The sequence below is a fragment of the Gorilla gorilla genome, chromosome 5 (genome assembly GCF_029281585.2).
Source record: "Gorilla gorilla gorilla isolate KB3781 chromosome 5, NHGRI_mGorGor1-v2.1_pri, whole genome shotgun sequence".
NCBI lineage: Eukaryota > Metazoa > Chordata > Mammalia > Primates > Hominidae > Gorilla > Gorilla gorilla.
Genome location: NC_073229.2, coordinates 51068524 through 51088579, shown reverse-complemented (window position 1 = coordinate 51088579; position 20056 = coordinate 51068524). Strand labels below are relative to the sequence as shown.

At 45.4% G+C, this 20056-nt stretch overlaps 1 long non-coding RNA gene across 1 annotated transcript; it reads right to left on the bottom strand.

The window, feature by feature from the left end:
* Window positions 1-13391: 13391 nt before the first annotated feature.
* Window positions 13392-19603, bottom strand: LOC129534146 (uncharacterized). Its single transcript, XR_008680601.1, has 3 exons — window positions 19495-19603; window positions 18773-19373; window positions 13392-13683 (listed from the first exon to the last, which is right to left on the bottom strand). It is a non-coding gene; the product is annotated as an uncharacterized lncRNA (long non-coding RNA).
* Between the last annotated feature and the right edge of the window lie 453 nt (window positions 19604-20056).

Genomic DNA, 20056 nt, shown 5'->3' with positions numbered 1-20056 from the left:
TTTATTTATGTCTTTATTTATTTATTTTTGAGACAGAGTCTCGCTCTGTCGCCCAGGCTGGAGTGCAGTTACAGGATCTTGGCTCACTGCAAGCTCCGCCTCCCGGGTTCAAGTAATTCCCTGCCTCACCCTCCCAAGTAGCTGGAATTACAGGTGCATGCCACCACGCCCAGCTAATTTTTGTATTTTTAGTAGAAACAGGGTTTCACCATCTTGGACAGGCTGATCGCAAACTCTTGACCTCAAGTGATCCATCCACCTTGGCCTCCCAAAGTGCTGGGATTACAGGCTTGAGCCACCATGCCCGGCCCTGCTCATCAGCTTTTTAGTGCCCCGTTCTTAAATATAAGCAGAGGAAGATTACCAGAAATGACAGAAAGACCTCTAACTTGAAATATGGCGATTAAGCAAAACTAAAATAAAAGAATAACTTGGAGAAAATAGAGACTAAACAAAAGGAAGAAAACTTACCAAAAATCTATTATTTATATCTTTAAGAAAGTTAATAAAGGAAATTATAACCATGAAATCAGAAAAAAAATACTATAAAAAAATCTAGATAAAACGGACCTTTTTTTTTGAAATGCAGTCTCGCTCTGTCGCACAGGCTGGAGTGCAGTGGCATGATCTTGGCTCACTGCAACCTCCGCCTGCCGGGTTCAAGCAATTCTCCTGCCTGAGCCTCCCGAGTAGCTGGGACTACAGGCACACACCATGATGCCCGGCTAATTTTTTGTATTTTTAGTAGAGATGGGTTTCACCATATTGGCCAGGCTGGTCTTGAACTCCTGACCTCATAATCTGCCCACCTCGGCCTCCCAAAGTGCTGGGATTACAGGCGTTAGCCACCGCGCCTGGCAAAACAGAGCTCTTGATAACTAGAAAAATATGGGCTGGGCACGGTGGCGCATGCCTGTAATCCCAGCATTTTGGGAGACAGAGACAGGCAGATCACGAGGTCAGGAGTTCGAGACCAGTCTGGCCAACATGGTGAAACATTGTCTCTACTAAAAACACAAAAATTAGCCAGTTGTGGTGGCATGCGCCTGTAATCCCAGCTACCCGGGAGCCCGAGGCACTAGAATCCCTTGAACCCAGGAGGCGGAGGTTGCAGTGAGCCGAGATAGTGCCACTGAACTCCAGCCTGGGCAACAGAGCGAGACTGTCAAAAATGAAAAAGAGGGGAAGGGGAGGGGAAGGGAGGGGAAGGGAGAGGAGAGGAGGGGAGGGAAGGGGAGGGGAGGGCAGAGGCTGGGTGCAGTGGCTCACGCCTGTAATCCCAGCACTTTGGGAGGCTGAGGCGGGTGGATCACAAAGTCAAGAGTTTGAGACCAGCCTGGCCAACATAGTGAAACCCCGTCTCTACTAAAAATACAAAAATTAAAATTAGCCAGGTGTGGCGGCACGCGCCTGTAGTCCCAGCTACTCGGGAGGCTGAGGTGGTAGAATCGCTTGAACCTGGGAGGCATAGGTTGCAGTGAGCCAAGACCACACCATTGCACTCCAGCCTGGGTGACAGAGTGAGACTCTGTCTCAAAAAAAAAAAAAGAAAGAAAGAAAGAAAGAGAAAGAAAACCAGAAAAATATGGTGGCAAAAATGAAAACTATCCCAGAAAATTTGGAAGATGAAGTTGATGAAATCTCCCAGAAAGCAGAGCGAAAAGAAAGAGATGAAAAATGAGAGAAAAACATAATTTAAAAATTAGGGGCCGGGCTCAAATGGCTCACGCCGCAGGTGGGCAGATCACCTGAGGTCAAGAGTTCAAGACCAGCCTGGCCAACATGGTGAACCTTCGTATCAACTAAAAATACAAAAATTAGCTAGTTGTGGTGGTGTACGTTTATAGTCCCAGCTACTTGGGAGGTTGAGGCAGGAGAATTGCTTGAACTCAGGAGGTGGAGGTTGCAGTGAGCCGAGATCACGCCATTGCACTCCAGCCTGGGCAACAGGGTGAGACTCCATCTCAAAAAAAAAAAAACAAAAAACAAACAAACAAAAAAACCAGTGGACAGAAAATCAGTTCAGGATATGGAAGACCTGAACATATTATCAACAAATTTGAGCTAATTGACATTTATAGGTCACTTAATCTAACAACAGAACACACAGTATTTTCAAGAGTACATGGAGCATTCATCAGGATAAATGATATTCTGGTCCACACAGCAAGTCTCAACACGTTTAAAACAATTGAAATCATAAAAAGTATGTTCTCTGACCACACTGGATTAAATTAGAAATGAATAACAGAAAGATACCTAGAAAATCCCCCAAGTATTTGTAAATTAAACAGCACTCTTCCAAATAACCCAGGGGTCAAAGAGGAAGTCACAAGGGAAATGAGAAAATAGTTTGAATTGAATAAAAATAAAAACACAATGTATAAAAATGTGTGGGACACAGCCAAAGTAGTGTTTAAATGAAAATTTAAATATTAAATTAGAAAACAAGGAACGTTTCAAATCAGTAATTAAATATTCCACTTAAAGAAACCAGAAAAAAGAAGAGGAAATTAAATCCAAAGCAAAGAAGGAAGGAAATAAAGTAGAAACTAATGAAATGGAGAACAGAAAAACAATAGAGAGACCAGGCACAATGGCTCACACCTGTAATCCCAACACTTTGAGAGGCCGAGGCGGGTGGATCACGAAGTCAGGAGTTTGAGGACAGCCTGGCTAAGATGGTGAAACCCCGTCTTTACTAAAAATACAAAAATTAGCCAGGTGCAGTGGCGGGCGCCTGTAATCCCAGCTACTCAGCAAGCTGAGGCAGGACAATTGCTTGAACCTGGGAGGTGGAGGTTGCAGTGAGCCGTGATCACGACACTGCACTGTAGCCTCGGTGACACAGCAATACTCCATCGGGAAGGGGAAGGGAAGGGTCAATGAAACCAAAAGCTGGTTCTTTGAAAAGATCATTAAAAATCAACAAACTGCTAGACAGACACATCAAGAGAAAAACTATATTAAAAAATTGGTGGCTGGGCGTGGTGGCTCACGCCTGTAATCCCAGCACTTTGGGAGGCCGAGGCAGGCGAATCACAAGGTCAGGAATTTGAGACCAGCCTGGCCAATATGGTGAAACCCCATCTACAAAAAATACAAAAATTAGCTGGACGTAGTGGCACGCACCTGTAGTCCCAGCTACTCGGGAGGCTGAGGCAGAATTGCTTGAACCCGGGAGGCGGAGTTTGCAGTGAGCCAAGATCACACCACTGCACTCCAGCCTGGGTGACAGAGTGAGATTGCATCTCAAAAAAAAAAAAAAAAAATTGATAAAAGAGATGGTCATTGCGTGTAGGAGCTGCCAGTTAGGGGAGAGATTGACTACAAAGGAGCCAGAGGGAACTTTTAGGGAATTGGAAATGTTCTATATCTTGATGGTGATGATGCACGTAATTCTGTACACTTATCAAAGCACACAGAACTGTACATCTAGGCCAGGTGTGGTGGCTCACACCTGCAATCTCAGTACTTTGGGAGGCTGACGCAAGAGGACTGCTTTAGGCCAAGAGTTCAAGGTTGCAGTGAGTTATGATGGCACTACTGCACACCAGCCTGGACAACACAGCAAGACCCTGGCCATCCGCCCCCCCCCCCCCCAAAAAAGGAGGAAGAAAATAAAATATGAATGCATTTTAGTATTTTATATAGAAGGACTATCTTATAAAATTTTTGTTTTAGATGTGTGTTCTGAATTGCAGAATGTAATGTGTTATTTTACCCCATGAATTGTGGTTTTATAAAAAGAAAGAGGCCTGGCGCGGTGGCTCAGCCTGTAATCCCAGCACTTTGGGAGGCTGAGGTGGGCAGATCACCTGAGGTCGGGAGTTCAAGACCAGCCTAACCAACATGGAGAAACCCTGTCTCTACTAAAAAAACAAAATTAACCAAGTGTGGTGGTGCATGCCAGTAATCTCAGCTACTCAGGAGGCTGAGGCAGGGGAATCGGTTGAACCTGGGAGGCGGAGGTTGCGGTGAGCCGAGATCACGCCATTGCATTCCAGCCTGGGCAACAAGTGTGAAACTCTGTCTCAAAAAAATAAACAAATAAATAAAAAATTAAAAAGAAGAAAGAAAACCATTGTCCGACAACATGCTGAGGTCTTTCCCACCTCGGGACTTTCGGACCAGTGTTCTCTCTGCCTAAGTGCTAGAGCATTCTTCTACTTCAGGTCGCCTCCTTGGGGAGCTCTTTCCAGGCCACTCTATCAAGTAACTAAATCTCTCCCCACTCTCTATCGCTATCTCTGTCTATCACACTATTTCCTTCATATCACTTACTCCAATCTGTCATTATTTTACTTTTGTGGTGGTATATTGAAACTGTGGACCTATAAATTGCATCAGATAGCTGCTTTCTCCAGTCCCACCCCCGTATTTTTAGAGATGGGGTCCCCCTGTGTTACCCAGGCTGCAATGCCAGGACTATTGACAGGTGCAGTCACTGAGCACTACAGCCTCCAACTCATGGGCTCAATGCAGAGCTTACAGTTTGCAGTGAATGCCAAGAATGAGTTCTTAGACAATTCCAGCTGAGTGGGGCCCGGGTTGGGGGCGGGGGGGGGCAGTTCTAAGAGAGCCCATCCCTGCGTCTGTGTCTGTCTGCCAAGTATTTATTGAAAGGGCTTGTTAAACCACAAACAAACATCTACTAGATGGCTTTTTTGAGGTCGGGTTGTGAGATAACTGTGGCCGTGTAAAAGCTCTCAAACCGCATTCTCAGGAGGCTGTTTTCAGCGTTCCTTATCACACCACACACTCCACTCCCTGTCCTGTTTTCGGGGTCAAGGAGTTTTATTCTCACGCACAAATAACATATACACAGTGCCTCAGTATTTTTCCATGCCCCGACCTCAAATGCCATGTACATAAGCTTGAATATGTTGCCGTGGACCCCTCACATCTCCTCCTTTTTTAATTCTTAGAGCCTGCTGGTCATCCAATGCAAGGTAAGCTTCTATCATTCTTCCCTGGTCATAGATGTGTTTGGTTGCAGTACAGAGTCATCTGCAGATGCCTAGCAAACAGATACAAAAAGAATAAGTACAATGGCCGAAAAGGATAAGTACAATGTATGTTTAACCCACACAACCAAGTGTTCAGGTTTAACCATTGAAAACCTTCTTGTAATTGCTGAAGGGTACTTGTTAGTAGTTGCTGTGACTATTCTTCAAGCTTTTTCTTTAATTTACACTCAAGAGTGGAAATTTGAGAAGACAAACGGTTGTGATAAGCCCCTTATAGATGTGCTTTTACTCTCTCCCAAACATGTTGGGAGCTATTATATGGCAGAGGTGTGACACAGATAGAATTATATTGCCAATCACAATGTAAATTTTGGCGGGTAATGAATGCCTGCTGCTGATTCCCCAGCTATTTAACAGTGGCTTCAAGAGCCTTCAGGTGAGACAGAATAGTTTTATCAATATTTACCTGTTCTTGAAATTCATGGGTTACATTACATACCATGTGGCTTACCGCTGAGGCTGTATAAATAGATTCTGTCAGAGAAACAGCTGTAGTAGCGGCAGTTGCTAATATAATAATAGCTGAGCCTAAAAAGGCAATTAAAGTGGCCAGAAATCTTTTTTTTTCCAAGTATGAGACAATGATTTTCTTTTCTTTTCTTTTTTTTTTTTTTTTTTGAGATGGAGTTTCGTTCTGTCACCCAGGCTGGAGTGCAGTGGCACAATCTCGGCTCACTGCAAGCTCCGCCTCCCGGGTTCACACCATTCTCCTGCCTCAGCCTCCTGAGTAGCTGGGATTACAGGTGCACACCACCAGGCCCGGCTAATTTTTTTGTATTTTTAGTAGAGACAGAGTTTCACCATGTTGGCCAGGATGGTCTCAATCTCTTGACTCCATTATCCGCCTGCCTCAGCCTCCCAAAGTGCTGGGATTACAGGGGTGAGCCACCGCGCCCAGCAATCCAATTTCTTTAGCTGTCCCCAGGTAATGTCAGGTGTCTTCCAAGTCATCAACATCATTGTCGGTTTGTTCTCCAACAGGGCCCGTTCTCAAGAAAAGAGCCCCATATTCCCCCTTTTTCTTTATTAAGATATATTTTAAGAGTGTGATGAGCTTGTTTAACAATGGCCTGACTGGTTGAGTTATAAGGAATATTAGTTTTGTGTTGTATGTGCCAAAGTTGTAATGCATATGCAAATTGAACACTAAGATAGCAAGGCCCATTATCAGTTTTCATAGTGTGTGGAAAGCTTAAAGTCATAATAGATTTAAACAAAAGAGCAATTGTATCTTTAGTTTTTTCTCCCGTCTGGAGAGTAGCATGTATCAGGCCTGTATAAGTGTCCACCATAACGTGGAGAAATTTGAAACATCAAAAGGGTGGATACTGAGTAACATCAGTTTGCCAAATAGCATTAGGCACCCAACCTCGCGGGTTGGCACCAAGGCCTAAGGAAAACGGGGAAAGAGAATGAGGTTGGCAATCAGGACAAGTTTTATTAATCATGTGAGCTTGAGTAAGTGTCAAATGAAACTGTTATTTAAGACTGTGGGCATCCTGATGAAAAAAAGCACAATCAGCTTGAGCTCACAAAAAAGCAGGAGAATCTGCAAACCACATCTGTGGTCATACTAGAGCATCAGCTCGAGCATTCTTTTCTGATAAAGGACCAGGTAGCCCAGAATAAGAGCGAACATGTGTGATGTAAAGAGGGTGATGACGGCAGGTACAGAGGAGCTCTTGTGCCACAAGAAACAAAGCTAGTAGGGGTTCATTTGTAATGTCCTTCACATGTGCAAGATCTAAATGAGTAATACTATACACTGCATACATGGAATTACTAATTTTATTTATGTTTTGGTGAGGAAAATTTGTAAGGCCAATATCAGGGCACCTAATTCTGCCTGTTGCGTAGATTTTAAAACGCTCCTGGATTTTGTGCTGCCAGTTCTGCATGGCATCTTGCCACACTATATAGCTGCTTTTTCAGTTTTTTTTTTTTTTGAACCATCTGTAAAGACAGTGGTGGCATGAAGTAAAGGCTCAGAGACAACAATAGATGCAAATTTAATAGGCACAGTTTGTAAAAAGTTCAGGAGCTTAGAGGCTGATAAATGAAAGCTGATATTACCAATAAAGTCAGCCATTGCTACTTGCCAATCAAGATCCCAAGCTAAGAGAGTATAAATTGTTCCTTGCTTAAAGGTAGGAAAAGAGTAGCAGGGTCATATCCTGACAGCTGGACGCAACATTGGCATCCCTTTATGAGAAGAGAAGCTATTAAATCTGTAGTGTTTTGTACATGTTTAGATGGATTATGAGACAGGTACATAACATATAAAATACAGAAATGGCAAAAGATAAAGCCTGCCTGTTCGACTGAGGCATGGAAGGAATGGATATTTTAAGTAATTTTTACGATATTTTGGCCCTTGAAAGTCATTAGAATGTGACTGCAAGTCACCAGGATAATAAACCTGCATTGAGCTAGCTTACATGTGTAAAAAAAAAAAAAAAGAAAGAAAAAGAAAAACTTTTTAAAATGTCCTTTGGTATTAGCCATTTTCCTGCATCAGCCTAGCTGGAATGTCTTAGAAGTGAGCTTGGGAAAGTAGGGCTGTGGCCGGTTTCTTTTTATTCGTTCTGAGCTCCTTAGGCAGCTTCTCTTTTTAATGGCCTGCTACTAGTTGCTGCCCTTACCCTGAGAGGAAGGAAAGAAGACTACAAGTGGCATTAAGAGGCCAGAGAATGACTAGGTGGTAAAGTGTGTGTGTAAGCCTGGAGGCTGAAGGCAAGACGGTAACAGGCTGGGGGAAAATCACTCCCCTTATCTTCTAGGCCACCTACGCCTGCAGCCAACCCTGTTAGGTAAGGTACAGAAAATATACTGGGCTTTTTATTATTTTTACCACCCTCAAGCAGAGAGGCTCAGGGGAAGAGCAGACATGCAGCACAGGGTCTGCTTTGAAGTTTCTTTTTTTTTTTTTTTTTTTTCTTTTGACGGAGTTTCGCTCTGTAGCCCAGGCTGGAGTGCAGTGGCGCGATCTCGGCTCACTGCAAGCTCCGCCTCCCGGGTTCACGCCATTCTCCTGCCTCAGCCTCCCGAGTAGCTGGGACTACAGGCGCCCGCCATCACACCCGGCTAATTTTTTGTATTTTTAGTAGAGACGGCATTTCACCGTGTTAGCCAGGATGGTCTCGATCTCCTGACCTCGTGATCCGCCCACCTCGGCCTCCCAAAGTGCTGGGATTACAGGCATGAGCCACCGCGCCCGGCCTTAAGTTTCTTAGCCACAGTGCTTTTAACATTTTATAAAAAAGCGAAACAAACATTCCTTACTGCTGCGTCTATCTTCTGAAGATGACAGCAGCTGGCAGAGCTCGTCCACCTCAGCCTAGTTAGCATTTAAATATGGCTATGGGAGAGCGTCCCTTATTAGCGGGCTCCTCCCCCAGGGCTCTGTACTCTAGGCTGCTCCACACTCCTTTGCCCACCTTAGGCTAGTAAGGTCGGGGTGTGCATGGACTGTTTCTTAGTCCTTTCCCTAGGGGGCCGGGGGAGACAAGGAATTGCTTGTCAACTGAGACATGTGAGGGGTGGCAGGGAAGGGCAGAAGTAGGAAAAGCAGCAGTACAGCAAGCAGCAGGCCACTTCCTGGGCACAGTTACTAAGGCAGGTGACCATGGTGAGGAGGATCCTCAGGACTGGGCTGGAGCTGCCTGCAGCCACCTGGGGACTCAGTCTGTGCCTTTTGGCCTCCCCTCCGTCACCACAAACCCAGAAAGGGGCAACCTGCCCCAGACTGCCAGTGGCCAAATGGGCACTCCATGGCATCTTAGCAACTCTCCTGCTCCAGGCCTCTGTGGGCAGCAAGAAAGCTAGAGCTAGCTGGGATAAAACCCAGAAGGCAGCATGCAACTTCCTCTTATATTCCAGGGTATTAGATATGAGTTCTAAATTTCTTTTCAAATAATTGTCATTATGTTCAATTTTTTACCTTCTACTTTTAAACTTAACTTCCTCGTAAAGCAATCTTTTTTGATTACCTCCTCCACCCTGACTCATTCTGATCTCCTGCTCCACCCTAACTCATTTTGATCACCTGCCACCTGCTCTGCCCTGACTCCCGCCAAAGCACTCATCCCGTCATTCTCTTTAAATTAGCCAATCAGAGTTAGTTTAGCCTGTGCCGTCTAACCCCAGCCAATAGGGGAACGAAACAGCAGCAGGGGCCATGTGCGTTAGGGATAAGAACCCCTTCCCCTCCCTTGTCCAGGTGTGCGCTCAGCATTGTTCCATCTGTAAGGGCGCACCCTTCTATATAGAAGTACCTAGCCTTGCTGAGAATTAAAAGGAAAATTTTATATTTGAGTGATATTGCTTTTGCGGCAACAAAACTTTGTATATAACAATTTGGGGGCTTGTCTGGGATTACATTCCCTTCTGGGGGTGGTCTCTGGTTCTCTCTCTTGAGGAGGTGCACCCCGCCCTATTGTGGCAGCCTCAGGGGTGAAAAATCAAGACCCACCCAGTGTGAGGAATAACCCAAGCTCTCAGCAATGCAGGGAAAAAAAAAAAGGCCATCAACCTTTTGGGGTGATCAGACCCAACACCAGGCCGTGGGGGCTACGAAGTCCAGCAGAGTCAAAGGAATGAGAAAATACAAGTTAAGAGAGAAAGTGGGACCAGGGGGCCAACACTAGTATGGAGGTTGCGAAGGCCGGGAGCTCTGGAAGCCCACACTATTTATTGGTGATCAAACAAACAGGGGGTGGGGATGTGGGGGTTGAAAGGAAGCGATGTATCAAGCTAATGAACTACAGATGTGATGGTTTAGCATTTTCTTTGAAACGTATGGCTACTTGAGATAATGGGAGTGCTAGAAGCAAGAAGCCAGCAAGTCTGGACACATTCCAAAGGCCACCAGGGGTTTTACCCTGAATGTAAAACTATTGAAGAAACAATTTATGTGCAAGGTGTATAAGGAAAGTAAAATATACTTTTAGTAAAAGGATTATAAGGAAGCATAAGAATGTGGATTTTTACCTACATTAAAAGGTTAAAAAAAAATTTTGTGGCCAGGCATGATGGCTCACGCCTGTAATCCTACCTAGCACTTTGGGAGGCCGAGTTGGGTGGATCACCTGAGATCAGGAGTTTGAGACCAGCCTGGCCAACCTGGTGAAACCCCGTCTCAACTAAAAATACGAAAATTAGCTGGGCATTGTGGTGGGCACCTGTAATCCCAGCTACTCACTCAGGAGGCTGAGGCAGGAGAATCACTTGAACGTGGGAGGCGGAGGTTGCAGTGAGCCGAGATCGCACCATTGCACTCCAGCCTGGGTGACAGAGTGGGACTCCATCTCAAAAAAGAAAAAAAAATTTGTTTTGAAGGTTTAAGCAAGTTTTAAAATGTTAATTGTAATGGAAATTATGTGTGTAAACATATTGGCTAAGGTTAAAAGGGTATCACCGAGTTTTTCTGTGAACTGAACATTAAAATAAAAACACAACGGGTTTTTCTTAAAGCACTAACCCGCTCTTTAACAAAAATTATAAAAAGTTAAAAACAGGCCAGGCTCAGTGGCTCATGCCTGTAATCCCAGCACTTTGGGAGGCCGAGGCAGGCAGATCACCTGAGGTCGGGAGTTCGAGACCAGCCTGACCAACATGGAGAAACCCCCATCTCTACTAAAAATCCAAAATTAGCTGGGTGTGGTGGTGCATACCTGTAATCCCAGCTACTTGGGAGGCTGAGACAGGAGAATTCCTTGAACCCGGGAGGCAGAGGTTGCAGTGAGCCAAGATTGCACCATTGCACTCCAGCCTGGGCAACAAGAGCAAAACTCCTTCTCAAAAAGAAAAAAAAAAAACAGTCTATAAAAATCTTACCTTATGGGCCGGGCACGGTGGCTCACGCCTATAATCCCAGCACTATGGGAGGCCGAGGTGGGTGGATCATGAGGTCAGGAGATAGAGACCATCCTGGCTAACAAGTAAAACCCTGTCTCTATTAAAAATACAAAAAGTTAGCCAGGCGTGGTGATGGGCGCCTGTAGTCCCAGCTACTTGGGAGGCTGAGGCAGGAGAATGGCGTGAACCCAAGAGGTGGAGCTTGCAGTGAGCCGAGATCGTGCCACTGCATTTCAGCCTGGGCAACAGAGCAAGACTCCATCTCAAAAAAAAAAAAAAAAAAAACAAAAAAAAACTTACCTTATGATCAGACATTAAAAATTGGATAAATATGTCTATAAAGTGTTATTAAAACTAAGTTTAACATTAATAGGCCGGGCGCGGTGGCTCACGCTTGTAATCCCGGCACTTTGGGAGGCCAAGGCGGGCGGATTGCCTGAGCTCAGGAGTTCTCGACCAGCCTGGGCAACAAGGTGAAACCCCGTCTCTACTAAAATACAAAAAAATTAGCCGGGCGTGGCAGAGTGTGCCTGTAGTCCCAGCTACTTGGGAGGCTGAGGCAGGAGAACTGCTTGAACCCGGGAGGCAGAGGTTGCAGTGAGCCAAGATCGCGCCACTGCACTCCAGCCTGGGCAACAGAGTGAGACTCCGTTTCAAAAAAAAAAAATTAATAACACACTAATATAAAGGTGAAATTTAGCTTATCTGGTATAAAAATCATACAGGAAGCACTGTCAAATATAAAATGGTGTTTGGTGTTCTTTGGTCTAAAAAACTAATAAAAATAAGTGCTAAAGGAAATTTCTCAGTAAGAAGGCACCAAGGACTATAAAGTCCACTGCTGATGTCCCCACATTTAAAACAAAAGGTCAATTTCTTAGAAATTATATGCTTGGTTTATCTTCCACTTTCCTTTCCCTCAAAACTAAAAATATTTTAGCACATGTACCACCCCTAAAATTTCTGGTAAACCAGCACTAGCCTGAAGATCATGTTGTCATCAAAGGGTGGAAAGAAGGAAAATTCGAGCCAGCCTGGGAAGGACCCTACTTTGTGCTGCCAACCACCAAGACTGCAGTTTGTACAGCGAAAAAGGGATGGATTCATCACACCCGAGTCAAGAAAGCACCACCCCCTCCAGAGTTGTGGGCCATAGTCCCAGGGGGAAACCCTACCAAATTAAAGCTAAGAAAAATTTAACTCTTTCATCTATTCTATTACTCTTTCTTCCTTCCTCGCTCTATTGCTGACCATCTAGTTATTAACATAACCAAGTCAATTTCGCCTCAAACTATTGCATTTAGTGCTTGCCTTGTTATATCCTGTAGGAACTTGCCAAGTCAAAGACAGCTCTCTACTTCTGAAAAGTACCTCTGTCCCTCATGACTCTCCTCACACTGGGCATTAGTAAATTAGGACCACTGAATCTCGGGGGATTTCGATAAAGACCCCAGTGTCAACCAGGAGTCTTGACCCCCAATGTAGAGCTTTTATGCCGTAGTCGGTCCAACGTTCTGTGGATCACTAAAGAGCAAGTATGGACTGCCCCAACCAGTTTTTGTAATTTCCTAAAACCATGTATTCATTTTACTAGAGGATCATAGAAGTTAAAGACTTAAAAAACATTTTGGCAATTAACACAGGATACCAAGATGCAAATGCCTGGTTGGAATGGATCAAATATTCCATCCACATTAAACAAAAGCAATTGTTATGCTTGTGCACATGGCAGGCCAGAGGCCCAGATTGTCCCCTTTCCACGAAGGTGGTCCTCCAGTCGACCAGGTGTGGGCTGCATGGTAGCTCTTTTCCAGGATTCTACAGCCTGGAGTAATAACTCATGCCAAGCTCTCTCTCTGCTATATCCTGAAGTCCGGCACCCTGCGCGTCAGCCCCCGAGGGCCATCCAGCTTCTGTCTCCCAACACTAAGTTCACTTCGTGTCTCTCCCAATAGGGAGGAAACTTAGCATTCCTTGGAGACCTGAAGGGATGCAGTGAGCTTAAGAATTTTCAAGAGCTTATCAATCAGTCAGCCCTTGTTCATCCCCGAGTGGATGTGTGGTGGTATTGTGGTGGATCTTTACTGGACACTGCCAAATAACTGGAATGGCACTTGTGCTTTATTCCAATTGGCTATCACTTTCACCCTGGCATTTCATCAACGAGAGGAAGGAAAAATAAGTATCATAAAGCAAGAGAAGCCCCTTATGGGTCTTTCGACTCTCACGTCTATTTAGACACAATTAAGAGTCCCATGGGGAATACCAGATCAATTTAAAGCCCAAAATCAAATTGCTGCAGGATTTAAGTCAATATTTTGGTGGGTAACAATTAATAAAAGTGTAGCTTGGATAAACTACGTCTATTACAACCAATAGCGATTTATTAACTACACTAGAGATGCTGTTAAAGGAATAGCTGAACAATTAGGGGCTACTAGCCAGACGGCTTAGGAAAATAGTGTCACGGCATCTGTATGAAGAGACCACCAAACAGGCTTTGTGTGAGCAATAAAGCTGTTTATTTCACCTGGGTGCAGGCGGGCTGAGTCCGAAAAGAGAGTCAGCAAAGGGTGGTGGGATTATCATTAGTTCTTATAGGTTTGGGATAGACATACAAACTACATTCTTAAGGGCAGGGGCGAATATTACAAAGTGCCTTCGTAAGGGTGGGGGAGAATATATTTATCAGTTAGGGTGGGACAGGAACAAATCACAATGGTGGAATGTCATCAGTTGAGGCTATTTTCACTTCTTTCGTGGATCTTTAATTGCTTCAGGCCATCTGGATGTATACCTGCAGGTCACAGGGGATATGATGGCTTAACTTGGGCTCAGAGGCCTGACATTCCTATCTTCTTATATTAATAAACAAAATAGTGGTGAAGTGTTGGGGCGGCGAAAATTTTTGGGGGTGGTATGGAGAGATAATGGGTGATGTTTCTCAGGGCTTCTTCGAGCGGGATTAGGGGCAGTGTGGGAACTTAGAGTGGGAGATATTAAGCTGAAGGAAGATTTTGTGGTAAGGGGTGATATTGTGGGGTTGTTAGAAGGAGCATTTGTCGCCCAGTGCAGTGGCTCACGCCTATAATCCCAGCACTTTGGGAGGCTGAGGCGGGCGGATCACCTGAGGTCAGGAGTTCAAGACCAGCCTAGCTGACATGGTGAAACCCCGTCTCTACAAAAAAAAAAAAAAATTAGCCAGGCATGATGGCGGGTGCCTCTAATCCTAGCTACTCAGGAGGCTGAGGTGGGAGAATTGCTTGAACCCCAGGAGGTGGAGGTTGCAATGAGCTGAGATCGCGCCACTGCACTCCAGCCTGGGCGACAGAGTGAGACTCTGTCTCAAAAAAAAAAAAAAAGAAAAGAAAAGACAGCTGGAAAAGAATGGTTATCATCTTTAGGAAAAAAAAAAATGGCCGGGCACGGTGGCTCACGCCTGTAATCCCAGAAGGAGCATTTGTCGTATACAATGATTGGCGATGGCCTGGATACAGTTTTGGATGAATTGAGAGACTAAACGGAAGATACAAGGTCCGAATAAGTGAAGGAGAAAAACAGGTATTAAAGGACTAAGAATTGGGAGCACCCAGGACATCAAATTAGAGAGTGCCCAAGGGGGTTCAGAGTAATTACTTGCTTGGTTGGTGAGTTTTTGGCCTCTATCCTTGAGTTCTTTTATGTTGTCATACACCAGGCCAGATTGATTTAGGTAAAAACAACACTCTTCATTAAAAAATATACAGAGTCCTCCTTTTTCAGCAGTAAGTAAGTCAAGGCCTCGGTGGTTTTGGAGGACAACTGCAGCTAAAGAGTCAACTTGGGCCTGAAGGACTGATAAAGTTTGTGATATGTCTGTGATGCTAGCAGAGAAGTCATTAGAGAGGCTACGGAAGGTCGTGACAGAGGTTGAAATGCCTGCTATTCCAGTACCGAGAGCAATAGTGGAGGCAGAAAGTCCTAAACCGACAAGCAAGGGAATTAGCAGAATCACTCTTTTTTGCCGTGTCGGTGTCATGAGGGGAACAGGAAGATGTTCAGTCCCATTTGCAAATTGATTTTGGGAGTAAGGAAAACTAGTGTGCATGTGCCTGTCCAATTAGCAGGTAGACACATGTAGGTAGAGGATCCACAGAGGAAGAAGAGACCTTGTGCGAAGCAAAACTGGAAATGCAAAGTAAAAAGATGAGAAGGAGTGCTGAAAGAGGGGTCTTGTACCCAGACTCCTAGGGATCCAGCTAGGGCGGCAGCCGTCAGAGGTTGTAATGGGGACTGATGGGGTAACTACGTAGAGGGGGAGGTTCGATTTTCATGGTGTATGAGAAAACGTTGAGTGTCTATGAGCAACCTTTCACTGTTATTTATGGGGCTGAGTATAAGCAAACAAGAAGAGGGCCTGGGAGGAGAGTCTGACGAGCAAGGGGAAGGTAGCCAAGGATGGAGTGAAATACAGGGTAAGTGTCTTCCTAAGCAATAATAACTGCTAATGTGTTTAAGTTTGCCAGTATTGATAGACGGCTTATCTGTAATACAGAGCTGGGAGGCTCCAATTGTTTCAGCGATGTGTGTAGTTGGGCTTCGGAGATGAAGAGTAAAGGAACATCGAGAAGGTGAAAGGTTACCTAGGGGAATTCCAGTGGGTCTTTGCCGAGAGATACATAAAGGAGCGGCCACAGGAATAGTAGTTTGTGTTGTGAGGGGTCCAAATATGGGGGGAGTAGAGTTGATATGAGGAGAAAGGTTTTTTAAGTAAGTGTGGAGGAGGGCGGCAGCTTGCTGAACTGAAATGTCTGGGGAAGTCTTGCTGGACCTGTCTAGAAAGTAAAGAAGTTCTTTAGGAAGGTAAAGGTGAGGGCTGTTAAAGGAAGTTCGGAGGTGTAGGGAGACAGGAGAGGTTGCCCAGTCTGTATGTAAGGCGGAGACAGCTGTGTAGGCGCAGGAAGAAAGGGAAATGCAAATTCAGCAATTGTTCAATAAGGAGGGATTCGAAACAGCTAGGAGAGAGTGAATGAGATTGATAGTGTGGTGGAGCTAGCTGGGGAGCAGTAGAGGGTGGCATAAGAATGGGAACAAGAATAGGAGTGAGTATAAAAGTAAAGAATAGGACTTCATCAGGGTGAAAGTATTGGAGTGTGCCCTGCCAGCAAATATTATTTATTTACTTTAAGAGGGAGTTAAGAGTGGCGGTCTGGGGATAGCACCAGGAGATACCAGCTGTGATGGCTCGGAGAAACAGTGTAAACCGGCAGTGTAAACAAGAGCAGGGCATTTATGAGTAGTTGAGAATGGTGAACAGGAGTATGACTAGACAGAAGATAGTAGGGATGACAAATTTTTGGGGTGCAGTCTGAGTTGGGCTGGTGTCTGGAATAAGACTGGGGCCTAATAAAAAGGAGCATCCATATAGGAGCTCAAACGGGCTGTATCCTGCAGCATTCCGAGGACAGGCCCGAATTCTGAGAAGGGCAAGTGGTAAAAGTACTGTCCAGTCTTTTTAAGTTGGAGGCTGAGCTTGGTGAGGTGTGTCTTTAAAAGACTATTAGTCTGTTTTACTTTTTCTGAAGACTGATGATGGTAAGGGGTATGAAGGTTCCACTGAATACCAAGAGCCTGAGAAACTGCTTGGGTGATTTGACTAATAAAGGCCAGTCTGTTATTGGACTGTATAGAGGTGGGAAGGCCAAAGCGAGGAATTATGTCTGACAGAAGGGAAGAAATGACCGCAGTGGCCTTCTCAGACCCTGTGGGAAAGGCCTCTACCCATCCAGTGAAAATGTCTACCCAGACCAAGAGGTATTTTAGTTTCCTGACTCGGGGCATGTGAGTAAAGTCAATTTGCCAGTCCTGGGCAGGGGCAAATCCCTGAGCTTGATGTGTAGGGAGGGGAGGGGGCCTGAACACTCCCTGAGGAGTAGTAGAATAGCAGATGGAACACTAAGAAGTGATTTCCTTGAGGATAGATTTCCACGATGGAAAGGAAATGAGAGGTTCTAAGAGGCGGGCTAGCAGCTTGTAACTTACATGGAAGAGGTTATGAAATGACAGCAGAATAGAATGGGCCTGTGAGGCTGTTAGGAGATATTTTCCTTGGTCCAAGAACCATTTGCCTTGTGTGGGAAGAGACTGATAGGTAGAAGTTTCAGCGGGAGAGTAGGTGGGAGTGACCCATGAGAATGAGAAAAATTGGCCCTGAGGGACAGAATTTGGAATGCTAGCTGCTTCTTTAGCTACCTTATCAGCAAAAGCATTGCCCTGAGCGATGGGATCTGACACCTTTTGATGGCCCTTGGAGTAAATGACTCCAGCTTCCTTTGGAAGTAAAGCGGCCTTGAGAAGGGTTTTTATTAAAGAGGCATTAATGACAGAGGACCCTTGCATAGTGAGGAAACCTCTTTTTGCCCATATAACAATATGGTGGTGCAGGATATGGAAGGCATATTTAGAATTGTATAAATATTGACATGTAGTCCCTTTGCAAAAGTGAGGGCTCGAGTTAAGGCAATGAGTTCAGCTTGCTGAGAGGTAGTGGAGAGGGGCAGAGCAGTAGCCTCAATGATAGATGTGGAAGATACTATAGCATAGCCTGCCTTTGCTGGTGTGTGGCAATTAGGCCTGGTAGAACTACCATCAATAAACCAAGTGTGATCATGGTGAGCAACAGGAAAGAAGGAAATACGGGGAAATGGGGTGAATGTCAGGTGGATCAGAGAGATACAGTCATGGGGGTCAGGTGTGGTATCAGGAATAATGTGGGAGGCTGTATTGAAGTCCTGGCCAGGAACAATGGTAACTGTGGGAGACTCAACAAAGAATGAGTACAGCTGAAGGAGCCGGGGAGCAGAAAGTATACGTGTTAGATGTGAGGAAGAAAATAGATTTATGAGAACTGTAGAGAGTGAGTTGAGCATAGTTTGTGATTTTGAGGGCCTGTAAAAGTATTAGGGCAGTGGCAGCCACTGCACGGAGACATGATGGCCAGCCTAAAACAGTGAGTCAAGTTGTTTGGACAAAAAGGCTACAGGGTGCGGTCCTGGTCCTTGTGTAAGAATTCTGACTGTACAGCCTGCACTTCAGCTGTGTGTAATGAAAAGGGTCGGGATGAGTCAGGGAGAGCTAGTGTGGGAGCTGTGTTTTAAGGAATGGAAAGGGGAGAGGGGAAAGGATTTAGGATCTATGGGGTCAGCTAGGTTTATCTAGAACAGAATAATGGGTTGTGGAGGGAGGTATTGAGGATAGGAGAGTATATGGGTTTGGCACTACAGGGTGGATAGCCAAAACAATTTGGTCAACATGGCGCAGATCCTGAACTAACCTGTAAGGCTTGTCTGGTTTTTGGACAGGTAAAATGGGGGAATTGTAAGGAGAGTTTATAGGCTTTAAAAGGCCATGCTGTAACAGGTGAGTGATAACAGGATTTAGTCCTTTTAAAGCATGCTGTGGGATGGGATACTGGCATTGAGCGGGGTAAGGGTGATTAGGTTTTAATGGGATAGTAATGGGCGTGGGATAGGTCACCAGGGAGGGAGTAGAGGTGTCCCATACCTGTGGATTAAGGTGAGGAGATAAAAGGGAAGGATGTGAAGGAGGCTTTGAACTGGGGAAAAGGGCGGCAACGAGGTGTGGCTGTGGCCTAGGATTAGTCAGGGAAGCAGATAATTTAGTTAAAATGTCTCGACCTAATAGGGGAGCTGGGCAGGTGGGGATAACTAAAAAGGAGTGCATAAAAGAATATTGTCCAAGTTGGCACCAGAGTGGGGGAGTTTTAAGAGGTTTAGAAGCCTGGCCATGAACACCCACAACAGTTACGGAGGCAAAGGAAATAGGCCTTTGAAAAGAAGGTAATGTGGAGTTGGTAGCCTCCATATTGATTAAGAAGGGTGACTTACCCTCCACTGTAAGAGTTACCCAAAGTGTCTGTGATGGCCCGGGAGGCTTCCAAGGTGATCGGACAGCATCAGTCTTCAGCCGCTAAGCTGAGAAGATCTGGGAAGGAGTCAGTCAGAGAGTCTTGGGCCAGAGATCCCAGAGCTCTGGGAGTGACTGCGAGGCGAGTGGGACAGTCTGATTTTCAGTGGGGTCCTGCACAGATGGGATACGGCTTAGGAGGAATCCCGGGCTGCAGGCATTTCTTGGCCCAGTGGCCAGATTTCTGGCACTTGAAGCAAGATCCTGATGAAGAAGGTCATGTAGGAATGCTTGACCACTGCGGTTTAGGCATGTGCCGCTTAGGCATTTTGAAGTTCTCGTGTGCTGGAGGTGCAGCTGGGTTTTGTCTCACAGGAGAGGCAAGTAATTGTAACTTTTCTCTATTATTGTACACCTTGAAGGCAAGGTCAATTAAGTCCTGTTGTGGGGTGACGCACGCCTGTAATCCCAGCTATTCAGGAGGCTGAGGCAGGAGAATAGCTTGAACCAGGGAGGCGGAGGTTGCAGTGAGCCGGGATCACGCTACTGCACTCCAGCCTGGGCGACAGAGTGAGACTCCATCTCAAAAAAAAAAAAAAAAAAAAATTTATTCTTTGTTCATTTCCTGACCCATGATAACCGAACCCCTAGTATTTTTCGCGTGGGTCCTGTCCACCTGATGGTAGTCAGGACTGTCCCTTACCGGGATTTTCCGAAAATTGATGAGCTCTCCTCCTTTCACGCATAACTTCAAGGCGATCACGTCGGGTGCACCACTTGCAGAGTTTATAGCTTGCAGTGAACGCCAAGAATGAGTTCTTAGACAATTCCAGCTGAGTGGGGCCGGGGGAAGGGAGGGGCATTTCTTCTAAGAGAACCCGCCCCAGCATCCGTCTGCCAAGTATTTATTGAAAGGGCTTGTTAAACCACAAACATCCACTAGATGGCTTTTTTGAGGTCGGGTCGTGAGACACCTGCGGCCTCGTAAAAGCACTCAAACCGCATTCTCAGGAGGCTGTTTTCAGCGTTCCTCATCACACCACACACTCCACTCCCTGTCCTGTTTTCAGGGTCAAGGAGTTTCATTCTCACGCACAAATAACATACACACAGTGCCTCAGTATTTTTCTATGCCCCGACCTCAGATGCCATGTACATAAGCTTGAATATGTTGCTGTGCACCCCCCACACTCAAGTGTCCCCACCCCTTTAAATATGTCGTGTGGGGCTAGTTGTTCCATTGCCCATGAAAGATAACTCAGGCA